This window comes from Macadamia integrifolia, chromosome 11, assembly GCF_013358625.1.
Source record: "Macadamia integrifolia cultivar HAES 741 chromosome 11, SCU_Mint_v3, whole genome shotgun sequence".
NCBI classification, from domain to species: Eukaryota; Viridiplantae; Streptophyta; class Magnoliopsida; order Proteales; family Proteaceae; genus Macadamia; species Macadamia integrifolia.
This window is the reverse complement of record NC_056567.1, coordinates 16,368,589-16,382,445: the sequence shown is the minus strand read 5'-3', so window position 1 is coordinate 16,382,445 and position 13,857 is coordinate 16,368,589.

Sequence of the window (13,857 nt, the reverse complement as noted above, 5' to 3'; positions counted from 1 at the left end):
ACAAGCTGATGTGTATCATCTGGATTCTCTCCCTGGGGATGCTGAGATTAAAAAGCTGTGTGGGAATTAGACCCTGATAGTTCCTCTGGTCCGAACGGCTTCTCTGGTACATTTTTCAAGCGGTGTTGGCTGATAATCGAAAGGCAGGTGTGCAATGGCGTGAGGTATTTTTTTAGTACCAGTTGTATGCCAAGGTGAGTCAACAATAATTTCCTCATATTGATTCCGAAATCTAAAGGTGTTGAGTCTCTAGACAAATTTAGACCCTTGTGTATGGGCAACTTCTTCTGCAAGATTATTTCTAAGGTGATGGCTCTGCGCCTTGAGCCACTTCTCCCTAGAACTATCTCTTCCGAGCAGGATGCTTTTTAGAAAGGCAAATTGATTCATGATAATATAAACGTGGCATCTAAGTTGGCAAACTTGTTTTTCTCAGTCACGAGAGGAGGAGGGCTTGGCCTCAAAATCGATATCAGAAAAGCCTATGATACAATCTCTTGGCCTTTTCTTTTTCAAGTGATGCGTCACTTTGGATTTTCTGAAAGGTGGATTGACTGGCTTGAACAGATGCTTACATCCACGAAGATTTTGATCCTTCTCAATGGTGGCCCCCAGGGCTTCTTTTCTGTGGAGCGGGGGTTGAGACAAGGTGACCCGATCTCCGCAATGCTTTTTATTATCTCAGAAGAAGTCCTATCTAGAGGACTTTCTAAAATGATTCAATCCAATTTGCTGAAACCGCTCAAAGGGACTAGAGGTGTCCCATCTCCTGCCATATGCTCTTTGCCGATGATATTTTTATTTTCTCCAATGCATCCTCTAGATATGTTAGAAATCTTAAGGATTTTGTGTTGAAATACTAAGAATTCTCTGGGCAGCGCATCAATTTCGATAAAAAGCAAATTATTTTTTGGGAATATTGCTCTGAGTCGTAAGCAGAATATCTCTGAGACATTGGGTATTCCAATTTGTGACTTTCCAACGAGATATCTTGGGGTGGAGACCTTCAAGGGAAGAGTGAAGAAGGATGCATTGATGCCAGTGATGGATAGAGTTAAGGGGCGATTAGCAGGTTGGAAAGGAAAACTTTTATCAATGGCGGGTAGGGTGGAGCTGGTTAGGTCTGTCATTTCTGGCATTCCTAATTATACTTTTGCAGTGTACTAGTGGCCTTCTTCCCTCATTGAGACAATGGAGCGATGGATGAGGAACTTTATTTGGGGTAGGGGAGGTGGACACTTCGAAGTCAATTACAGTGAAATGGGATCTTCTTTGTAAGCCGAAGGAGGAAGGGGGTTTAGGAATCAGAAGGCTCAGAGATTCAAACAAGGCAATGTTGAGTAAGCTTGTTTGGCATATTAAGCATGAGAAGTCTGCATCCAACTCTTTCTTTAGAGTTCGTTTTGTTAAGAAGGATGGGTCTTTCAACAAGGTTTGTTCCGGCCTTCATATATTGCTTTGGGCGTGAGAAACTTTGGGACTTTGTGGCACAGAATGAGAGATAGATCATTGGTAATGGTAGCCTCGCCTTCTTCTGGAAGGACAAGTGGTGGGGTCCAAAATCGGTGATAGAGGAACTTAGCCTCGACAACCCTCCTCAGATCTCACTATCGACTAAGGTGTGTGATTTTATCAGGAATAGTGAGTGGGACCTTCCAGTTGTTAGATCTGACCTTCTTAGTAATACTTTTAATATGATTAAGGAGATCAAGCTCCCCATCAGTCCTCTTGAGGATGTTTGCGCTTGGCAGTTGACCCCCTCAGGCTCATTCTCGACTGCTTCCACTTGGGAGGACCTTAAAAGGAAAGCTCTATCAGTACGCTGGAGTTCGGTGATTTGGTGTAAAGGCCTTCCCCTTAGGTACTCCACTCTGGGATGGCGCCTAGCTCATGGGCGACTCCCTACTGATGATGTTCTTAGGAAAAAGGGGGTTCAGATGGCATCTAAATGCTCGCTCTATGAATGTGTGGAGGAAAGCATGACCCATATTTTTCTTAGCTGCACCTACTCGGTGGAGATTTGGGAAAGATTAACTCATTGTTTTGGGTTCAGATGGTCGGTGCAGCAGTCGGTGGATGACTTCATTAAATGGTGGAAAAGGAAGGCAAGGTGCACTATTTTAAAAATCCCATAGCTGATGAGATTTTCTATTGCTGCAGGCCATATCTGGTGGGAGAGAAATAGCAAAAGGTACGAAGATAAAGCAAGACCCGTGAAGTATTCTTTCAAATTTATTCGTAAGGAAATTAGTTTCTGTGCAGGTAGCTACAGGGGTGGGGTGAGATCTGTTGCTGATACTCTTTGTTGCAGGAACTTGGGGTTGACCATAGAGAACCATAGAGTCCCCCAGCCTCTGAAAGTTCATTGGTATAAATCTCCATTAAATTGGGTGAAAGCCAACGTTGATGGGAGCTCTCTGGGAAAACCTGGCAGGGCAAGGGCGGGTGGTGTTATTCGAGATAGTGATGGTAAATTCTGTAAGGCTTTCAACATATTCTTGGGAATAAAGAAGATTTATGAGGCTAAGTTTGAGGCTGTGATGGAAGGAATTCTGATGGTGAAATCCATGGAGGCTAGGGGTCTCTGGATTGAATCGGATTCGGTTGCAGTGGTGGTGGCGATCCACAATAATCAGATTCCTTGGTTTATTCTCCAAAAATGGGTTTTTGCCCTCCCATTCTTAGAGTCTATTCCTTGGAAAATCTCACTGTTTCCACGAGGTGAATCCCGTTGCTGACTATCTTGCAAAAAAGGCCTCTAAGTTGGGGATCTCTGATTTCTCGGTGATCTTTCCGAGGCATGTTCAGAGTGACTTGGAGAATGACGCTATGGATAGGCATAGATTTAGAGTTCGTTAGGGCACTTCTTGCTCTCTCTACTAATGGCCATGCCGAAGGTAGAGTTAATAAGTTGCTCTAGTGGTTTTTGCCTTGTTCGAGTTATTTTATAATGTTTTTTTGTTTCTTCTTTTAATAAAATCATCTTTTAGCAAAAAATAAATAAAAATCATAAGGCCCTAAAGTTTTTATTTAAATTGAATCATTATATTTTTATGTATAGAGCCAACAATACAATCCATACAATTAAAAGAATGTGTACTCCCATTCAACCCAACTATATGATCATTACAGCTCTAAATTTTTATATGATTTCAATTTAAATTGAATGTATCTCACAACAATATCTAGGACTAAAGTATATAATCTATACAACTAAGAAGAATATATACTTTTGTAGACTTCCATTCAACCCAATTGCATAATCATTGATGTCCTAAACTCTTTTAAGTGAAATATATATATTACTCTTTAAGTCTAGAATCAAAGATAAAATCCATACAACCAAGAAGAATGTATACCTTTAGATATTTTCATTCAACTCAATTGGATGATCATTAATGTTCTATACTTATTTAAACTTCAATGGTGATATACTTTCACTTAATATACATTCAACATAAAGAGTTCTTGATATTGCATACATACATCAATTTATATTTATTTCTTTCATAAATAGTTTCCCAAACTAATGAAAACTAAAATAGAAATAATAAACAATCATTAATAGAATAAGAAACTACAAGAATTTGATTCCAAATATGATATAAATTGAAGAATACATAATAAACTTGTTTTTGTTTATAACAGAATCATAAATAGTACTAAATAGGATTAGAAATCTATCTAAATAGTCAAACAAAAAATGTGTACCTTTGGACACTCTCATTCCAACCCAACTATTAGACTAATGATTCATTATAATGTCCTATAGTTTTATCTTTAATTTAATGTTATCACAGTTATGTTTAACGTTAGTGGTTATGACCATCACAACTACGATGAAACGTGTACCTTTGGATACTCATGTTCAATCTAATTGCATGACTTAATACTCTAAACTAATTACAATAATTATAGGATAAAATTTCATTTATAGACTAACAGTTAAATTTAACACAATTGAGAGAAGCGTGTACCTTTGGATGCTCCCACTCTTCTCAACCATGTGAATGTCATTAATGCCTTAAAATAGGGTTTTATGATGTCATTTATTTAATGATGTTTGGATACTGTTATTTTTAGTTCTCGTGATTGATCCGTTTTGGCGGTAATCGAATCACTAGTTTTCTTAGTTTTATCCTTAAAATTCTAACATTTAATTATTTTTGACATCATTAAAATATTAATTTAATTATCCTAAAGTTTAATGCAACTAGCGTCATCAATATATTATCTTAAAATTCTCCCATAATAGCAAACATAGGGAAAGACTGAATCAAAATCAGATTTTAAATGAATACATAATTACAGCGGAAGTGATTATTTAATGATTTTGTCATATAAATAATTCCGTCACAAAAAAGGTTAAGTTTATGTCTCTAATATGTGTTTTCTTATTACTTAAAGTTCCATCACATAAACATATTTGTTTTCATAAACAGAAATAGAAAACATACACTACCATAATTAGAACACAAATAAATAGAAACACGTGTTATTTTTTTTTTAATGATATAAAGAACAGAAACAGAAATCTGTTTTAAGAAACAGAAACAATAACAGAAAACTGTTTCTTGAAACAGAAATAGAAAAAAACAGAAATATATATATATATATATATAAATCAAAACAAATAGATTTATAAACTAATTTCCATTTCAATTTAAAATATATATATATATATATATAAATAAACAAAACAGAGTCTGCCGAAATATTCCAATCAACATCGAAAAGTTGATCGGTGGCTACTGAATTTCGACAGATCATAAGGTGTAAGACAGTCATTTTGTATTTATGCATTTCATGAGGGATGGGACAATCATTTTACATTTATGCATTTCCCCCAGTTAGATATTACCTTTAATCCCACTCCTTGACAGAGGCAATTGTAAATCTTTTTCTTCGCGAGAGAGACACACTGAGACCGCTTTGTTTATGGGAATACAAAAGTCTTTAGTCTTTTATGAGAGAGAGAGATGTGGGTCCGTGCAAGTAGTTTGTGTCAAAGTCTACACTTGCCTCAAAGTCTTTCCCATTAAGTGCTATTTCTTGGTGATTGCCCAATAGACTACAATTATTTTTATTCAAGAGGGGCATGGATGTTCTTACTTTTAATGATTTTCAGAAAGAAAGAAAGAAAAAAAATTCTTACTTATTGACTACTGAAAATACACTTATTTCTACGGTTTGTGGTTGTTGAAAGTCATCACTTGATTGTTGGTCAAAGTCTTCTCCTGTTTCTTTGTAGACCTTTAGACACTAATCTTCAAAGGATCAACACCCAAGAAGTTGTTTGTCCCATTAATTTAGACACTTATCTTCAAAGGATCAACACCCAAGTAGTTGTTTGTCTCATTAATTTTTCTTTCCCAGTTGCTGTCAATTTAATCACATTTATTTCATAAAGGTGCAGTTGGTTCTTGGTAGTGACATCCATTGAAAAGGCCTTACTTTCACATTACATTGAATTTAAATTATTATCTAAAATTAGGATTTTTTTTTTCTCAATTTGGGCTGTTTTTATGTTTGGTAGTGAAGAGAAGAAAAGAAAAAAAAAATAATAAAAAAATTCTATAAAAGAAAAAAAAAATGAAAAGTAATGAAAATAATAAATGATATGGTGAGAAAATAAAAAAAAAATTATGTCTATTTGGTTACCAATAGAAGATAAGAAAAAAAAATTTCTTAATTTTCTTATGTTTTAGATAAGGTTTTTTTTTTTTTTTTTATTTAACATCACAAGAAAACTTCACTATTCCTAAGTTGAATTTTGAAATTCAAAAACAGAATCTTCTCTTAATTTAGGATATTCCAAACACAATGAGAATTTCTTAAACCAAGAAAATAATATAGGTTTTTGTACTTTTTTCTTTCCTTCTCTTGGCTACCAAATACAGCCTTGGTGTAGGAAACGCCGAGACATAGCAGCCATGAATTGATCATGCTACCCACAACTGTGTGCAATGTAGATGCTCTCGCTTGTACTCTCATTGACCAGTGTGTCCAAAATTTTCTATGCTAAATCAATTGGATTTTTTTGCCCCTAAAATTATTTCTCGCAAACCATCGCTCAACCTATACTAATTTGACTAGAAATCTTTCTTTCTTTCGTAGCTAGTTCATTCTTGCTAAGTAATAGGCCTTTTTTTTTTTCGGATAAGAAAAGAAAAAATTCATTTAGGCTATGTTTGGTAACCAAGAAAAAAAATATGTTTACAATGATTTTTTATGTATCTATCTCTCTCCTCAAATTCAATTTATTTTTTATTTTTTATTTTTATTTTTTTTATTTTCAATAAAGAGAAAGTGACATTGTAACCACTTCTATTTATGGGAATTCAAGAGTCCTTGTTTTTCAGGTGTGAGAGAGGAAGAGAGAGATGTGGGTTCGGGGCAAGTAGATTATCCTTAATGACAAATCATTGAAAATTTACTTGCTCCCAATGGATCAACCTCAAAGTCTTTCTCATTAATTTCTTTTTGTGATAGTCCAATAGACCCCATTTTTTTTTTTTTTCCATGGAAGCGTTGATGATTCTTCCTCGTTAACAACAATTGAAAATACATCTTTGATCTATCTTTGATAAAAATAAAAAATAAAAAAAATGACAATAAACTTATTTCCACACTTTGTGGTTGGTCAAAGTCTTCTGTATGCTAGTCTACCATAAATTATTCATACACTATTACACTTATTTTCGATCAGCCTCCAAATTGTTGTTTGTACCATTAATTTCTCTTTCCCAGTGATTGTCAATTAAATCAACCATAAAGGTTTATATTGTTCTTGCTAGTGACATCCAATGAAAATGCACCTACTTTTGTGTGGGAATTGCCTGAGAAGTCTTTGTTTCTTTGTGAACCTTTTATTTTTTGACTTTATTGTTACATGGATTCTTCTTATTATGTGCTAGTGATTCAAACTGCACCCATTACAACGACTGGTTAGGGGCGTCCCATTTAATAATTTCATACTGGTCTAAGGAGGTTTTAATTTAATATATATTTTTATAAATATGGTTAATTGGTTTTAGCATTTCTAGTTATTTGGATCAAGACCAACCCCAGGAACCAAATGATTTTGGTTCACGGACAGATCAAAACCGAAACAACCCGAGTCAGATTTCACATTGATTTTGGCCGTTGTTTTACCCCAGACCAAAGTCATTTTCCTACCCTAGAAGCAGGGCATTGGGAGCTTCAAAGTTAGTTACCTAAATACCATTAGGGATATATAGATGAATCATGGTAGTTTTCTCTTAAAAAAAAAACAAAAAAAACAAAAACAAAAACAAAAACTAGTACGAAGATCAAGAGAAAAATATTCCTTCCAAGGTCTCTTTGACCGATGAGACCTACAATAAATAGTGCTAAAATTCCATTTAATACACTATCTTCAACAAAAGTCTTATATGATGTTTTTTTTTTTTTTTTTTTACCCCAGAAGAAGAAAAAAAAAAAAAAAAAAACTCTATAGGTAATAGTTTAAAACCTAAATGGTTTGGAAGCCCAAAGAAAAGAAAAAAGAAAGAAAGAATAATTTCATGCTGTTAGATTAGATTTAAAAAAAAAAAAGACATCTGTTAGATTAGATCAGAAAAGAATTTTTTTCTCTGAACAGTTATAAGTTTTGTTTTCATTTATTGTTATCTTTATTTATTTATTTAACTATTTATTTATTTCATTGCATTCTTTATCTTTTGTTTTTTCTTTTTCGCGGAAGGCAACCACTTTGAAAAGAAAACGAAGTGAAGCCAAGGTTGAAAACCACGACTTGACCTGGTTTTCCACGATTCTATAAGGACCCAACCCCAAACCAAAGGCGCAACGACCAAAATGGAGGTGGTTGGTGGGAGAAGGGAGGAGGGAGTGATGACAAGACCGACGGGTGGGTCAGGTTGCAACGAGGGTGGCATCAAGAGTGTGGACGCGGGGAACAGGTTCAGGATTAGGGTCAGGTGGGGGTGAGGATGGGGGAAGAGGGAGGAAGTGAACCCCCATACTTTTGTTTGTTCCTACCACTTGCACATTCAAAAATTCTCTCACCACCATTACCATTGTTACCACCCAACGCATACTTGCAACCCTCATGAACATCCGCTACACAATCCTTACCCCGCTTCTTGCCCACCACTGCATGCACCTCCTGCACCAATGTTGTATTCATTGTCGGAGAAGATGAGTATGAGTTCGGTCATGAACAGGGTTGGGTGGCAATTTCCGTGGGAAGAAGAAACTAAGGAAGCATCAATGCAAAAGTTTCTTAACTATGGTAGAGTTATATTGCCTAAAAGAGTTTTTTTTTTTATCGGAAAGAGAAACGAGCATTAATATCGAGGAAAATTTTTAATTTTAAAGAGAGAATCTTCCATCGGCTGTGTGCATCAAAAACGGTAGGAAAAAAATTAGGTCGGACATATTTTGTACTTTTCTTTTCTTTTCTAAGCCACCAAACGTAGCCTAAATTCTGGGATCCACATAGCAACACATTACCCTCCCATCATAAAATTATGAATAATCATAGGGACAATTTTATCAGGGAAAAAGGACTCCGTCTAAAAGCGAGGCGTACAACATTGCTCTCATGTGTCTATCTGTCTCCTCTCTTTGTTAAAAGACATATACCTTATTTGAGGGAGGAGAGAAATAGACATAGGAAGCACCGACATTGGCTGTACCCTCAAATAGGAAACCACTTTTCACCTTATTATAGTTTCAATGGTGAATTAAGAAGTTGTCATTTTTTTGTCCTTTTGATGCACTTCCTTTTTCAATGAAGATAAATCTTGTTATTGCACATAAAATTATATTAAATTACTTTCAATCTTTCAAAAATTTATTCCTTAACTTAAACCTTTTTTGTTAGAAATTCATAAAACTTATTTAACAAAATATTTAATGTAAAGCACAGAAGGAAGTGTACAACTCATGCCAAAGTGACAAATATCCTACGAAAAAAAAAGAAATAAAAAAATTGATTCAACTGAAGGATACAAATAAAATTCATAACCTTACTTTTTTCGCCCTTAACGCAACGATAGGACAACTAGAAGCTGTTCCCCAAGACGCTGCTACTGAAAATCGGGAGGCCAGTGCTCTGCAAGTTGCGTGACTTTAGAGCTCATAGAACCTCCATTAATGGCGAATTAAAGAAATCAATCTAAAAAAGATGATTTAAGAACCCAGTTCTGAGAATGGTTTTCAAATTCTTATTAACCCTTTCCACGGAAGGAATCTACAATTCTTTTCATTCCCCTCTTCTCTCCTGCATTCAGAAATCCTTGTTATATTTAGTGTTAACCTAAAGAGATGAGATTTCTATGCTCCCTTACTGGGTATTTCTGTAGACAGCAGAGATGACAATCTAGCGATGGGTTGGGTGATGACTATCCAACCAGACATTTCGATTATTTCCCTGTTGTAATTGGCTTTTCAGATCCCTTCATACCAGAGAACGAACGCTATGCGTGTCCAGTACGATCACCATTAAAGTTATAGTTTCCGTTGCAATTCATGCTTGAGTTGGTTCAGCTGGCTACTCGTTGGTGCTGGCTGCAGGGGCGGGGAGGCGGTCTACAGGGGCGGTGAGAGGACAAGGGAGAGGGCGGCTGTGGGTTAGGGTAAGGATGAAAATTGAACTCGAAACCGTTTACTGAAGTTGAATTGAAACAGGTTTTTATGAGTAATGGGTTGTGTCTTTTTTTTTTCTTTTTTTTTAAAGTTATTTATTGATGGGCTAGGCCCATAAAACCATTAAAGAGACACATTATTGTTTCAAGCCCATTTTTTGGGGTTTGTTTGAACCGAAGAAGTGAATCCAAATAAAACCTTTTTTTAAAACCAAATATAGATTGGGCCAAATCTGGTTCGATTGAACCGACCCGTCGACCAGGATTTTTGACCCATCGGGTTGGTCAGCGACTCAACAGAATCCGATCGCCGCCTTCCGACGTTGATCGAAATATTTTGGCAAGATTTTGTTTATTAAAAGAATGTATAAACTGAAATAGATATTTGTTCATAAATTTTTACCATATTTAATAATGATACTTTTAAATTGTATTTTACATTTCAAATCCAATGGATTTAGATGCAACGTAAATTGAAATTTAATAGCCAAATATATAATGATTTAGAATTAGGGACATAACCATGTGAAGAACGATTACAAAAATTTCTTTATTAGGTTTGAAAATTTCACTTGCCTTTCCTTCAGTTTCTCTTGCAACCAAACGGAGCCTAATGTCACGGCCTTAGACCTTTCTAAGCAACCGCGCCGGCACTTAGCACTCCCACTAGCACTAAGTCAGTCTAACCACCCTCCTTAAGGGATTTGGGAAGAGAAGAAGTGAACATAAGAGTGAGTTTGAGAAAAATAAACTTGTATTGCACTAGAGAACTCTTAAGTACAAGGCTTGAGAACTCACTTGCTTGGTTGAACACTCTTGGTTGGTCCTTAGTGAGTCTCTTTGCCAAATGAGGCAACACCTATTTATAGGCACCCCAAGTTACAATGGATGGTTAAGATATTTACAAATGTCCTCCATCCAATGGTTGGGGAGGAAACTAGAAGCTTCCCACCTCCTTAGTGGAGAACTCTAGAAATCTCTTCCAACATATCTCCTTTAAATATCTTCTATAAATATCTATGATAAAATATCTGGAGTTACTACACCTTTGTAGAAAACTCTAGAACTTGTACTCTCGTGATGAAGGCTGGAATCCAAATCCGGGCAGCGCTTCCCGTCGGTGAAACTCAATTAGATCAACAGATGCCTAGTCGAGGCCGATCAGGACCCCCGGAGTTCAAGGTCTCAGAGACAGATCAACCTGAGCCGTTACAGGGTATAAAACAGCCACTCCTTGGCCTGAGAACCCATCGCTCAAAGGTTCTTTCTCTGTCACCAGAGAACCGAAACTACGGAGTAACCTGCAATAGGGCGTGGCCTAGAACATCCGTTGGACTAAGAGAGGTTCGAACCGAGAAGGGGCAGCCGCCGGAGACGGACCTTAGCCGGAGAGGGGGGAAGGGGAAGGCTCTGATACCATTCTTATCTCACTGGTATACGTCAAACGGGCTCTCCGGTTTGTAAACCACCTCCTCCTCCCTTTACACCACCTTCTCCTATGGTTCCCCCTTGTTGCATGTATGCTCCAGGATCTTCTTCTTCTTCCTCCCCCGTGAAGAATTTTCCTGGTCCTACTGATTATGGTCCTGATTCTCATGGTATCCATCATGTTTGGAAAGTTAAACCACCTATTCTCCCTTCTGGACAACCAAAAGAGATCTCCCCTGCTGAAGCAGCTCTTAATTGGCAAAATGAAAATGCCGTAGTTCAAAACCAGTACTTGGAACGTATTCTTGCTACGCCCGGCTCTGATACCAGATTTGACGAACAGTGACAAGCCCAGGGTTTAGCCCTTCTCGTGTACTCAAAACCATGGTTGCAAGTCACAGGTGCCCCGGGACTTATATGATCGCGGTGTTGGACCAACTCTTCCGATGTGGGATTCGTGCAACTGCTACAGTTGCCTGCTACAGCGCCCCGCACACGGCCTTTGACGAACTCAGAGCATCGGATGCACATCCACACACCGCCCGGCTCTGATACCAGATTTGACGAACAGTGACAAGCCCGGGGTTTAGCCCTTCTCGTGTACTAACGATCTTAGTCCCACATCGGAAGTGCTAGTCCACCACCGCGATCATATAAGTCCCTGGGCGCCTTCTCCTTGTAACCATGGTTTTGGGGAGAGAACCCGGGCTAAACCCAGGGCTTGTCACTGTTTGAAAACCTGGTATCAGAGCCGGGCGGTGCCGTGGATGTGTCTCCGATGCGTGTCTGGNGGCAAATTTAATTGCACCTAAGTGGAGATGGGTATAACCCTGGTTTTGCCAATCAGGGATGAGAGAGGTCGGGATCTCCAAAGTGAACAGTTGTTCCTTATCAGTGGCAGGGATGTGATATAATTCACATCGGGAAGCCTGAACAAGTTCCTTAACCGGAGGGGTTTTCTTTCTAGGGGCTAGAAGGGTTTTCCAGGTAGCAGAAGAGGAAGTCTTCTTTGGGAAGACAGTATAAGGGTCTAGAAGGGGAGAAGGGGTTGACGGAATAATTTGATCATCGGGGAGATAATCAAAGTCATATAGAGACTCTATGGAGGAAAAAGAAGAGGACCGGGAAGAAGAACGGGAGGAGGACGAAGAGTCAGAACTCCGAGAAGAAGTAGATCATCGGGAAAGAGACATACCGTAGAAGACCGAAATCCAAATCCGAGCAGCACTTCCCGTCGGTGAAACTCAATTAGATCAACAGATGCCTAGTCGAGGCCGATCAGGACCCCCGGAGTTCAAGGTCTTAGAGACAGATCAACCTGAGCCGTTACAGGGTATAAAACAGCCACTCCTTGGCCTGAGAACCCATCGCTCAAAGGTTCTTTCTCTGTCACCAGAGAACCGAAACTACGGAGTAACCTGCAATAGGGCGTGGCCTAGAACATCCGTTGGACTAAGAGAGGTTCGAACCGAGAAGGGTCGGCCACCGGAGATGGACCTTAGCCGGAGAAGGGGGAGGGGGAAGGCTCTGATACCATTCTTATCTCACTGGTATACGTCAAACAGGCTCTGCCCAAATCCATTAACTAAGGGGCTTTAAATAGCCAAGGGGAATACAACGGATAAGGGAAGACATGTGGGTCCCAAGCCCCATGTGTCCTTCACATGGACTTCACATGCTTGTGGGGCCGTATGTCGGGAGTGTCGAAATACATACATGTCGGCATACATGTCGGCATACATACATACTCGCATACATACATATATCAGCCTGTGGGCGCCTTCCCTGGACAAGCCGGTTTTAAGGGGAGCAACGGGCTAAACCCATAGTTGGTATCAGAGCCGGGCGGTGGTGTGCGATTTAGTACCTGTGTCGATGTGGCAGTGGCACTGTTCGGATGCGTAATCCCACATCGCTCAGCGGGAGCCATCACCGCGACTATATCAGCCTGTGGGCGCCTTCCCTGGACAAGCCGGTTTTAAGGGGAGCAACGGGCTAAACCCATAGTTGTATGTAGTAAAGTTTGTAGTGAGTATGGGATGAGTATGTATGTATGTATGGATGAGTATGTATGTATGTATGCGAGTATGTATGTATGCCGACATGTATGCCGACATGTATGTATGCCGACACTCCCGACATACGGCCCCACAAGCATGTGAAGTCCATGTGAAGGACACATGGGGTTTGGGACCCACATGTCTTCCCTTATCCGTTGTATTCCCCTTGGCTATTTAAAGCCCCTTAGTTAATGGATTTGGGCAGAGCCCGTTTGACGTATACCAGTGAGATAAGAATGTGTAACACCCCAAATCTCACCTCTTACATTAAATTGTAAACAGGCAAGAGAGGTCAACACTAGCAAGGCTAGCAGCAATAAAAAGCCAAGAAGGGAAGAACAACCCAACATGTACATGTGCCCTCTACCAACAGTGTTGGAAGAACCAGCAAGAAAAGTGGGCCAACAGGTAGTTATTAACCTTTAATAGGGGTTGGTAATGATAAAGGATTAAACAAATTCAAGGGGGAACAAGTCTAACTCAACCGGCAAGAGTCCTGGACAAAATAGTCAAATTTAACTGTAATGGGTCCCACTTTTGTAATTTGACACAAAGACCTATTTTTATGAGTCTGTTAAGAATTATATAATTTAAAGGATGTAAGTAATTATATATGTATTAATATATATAATATATATATACTCATAGTGGGTGGAACTTTCCACTAAGAAAAGTGGGCTATAAATAGGTCCCCACCACCTTCGTAATCCATTTTCTCACTTGGACAGCAAGAGGAA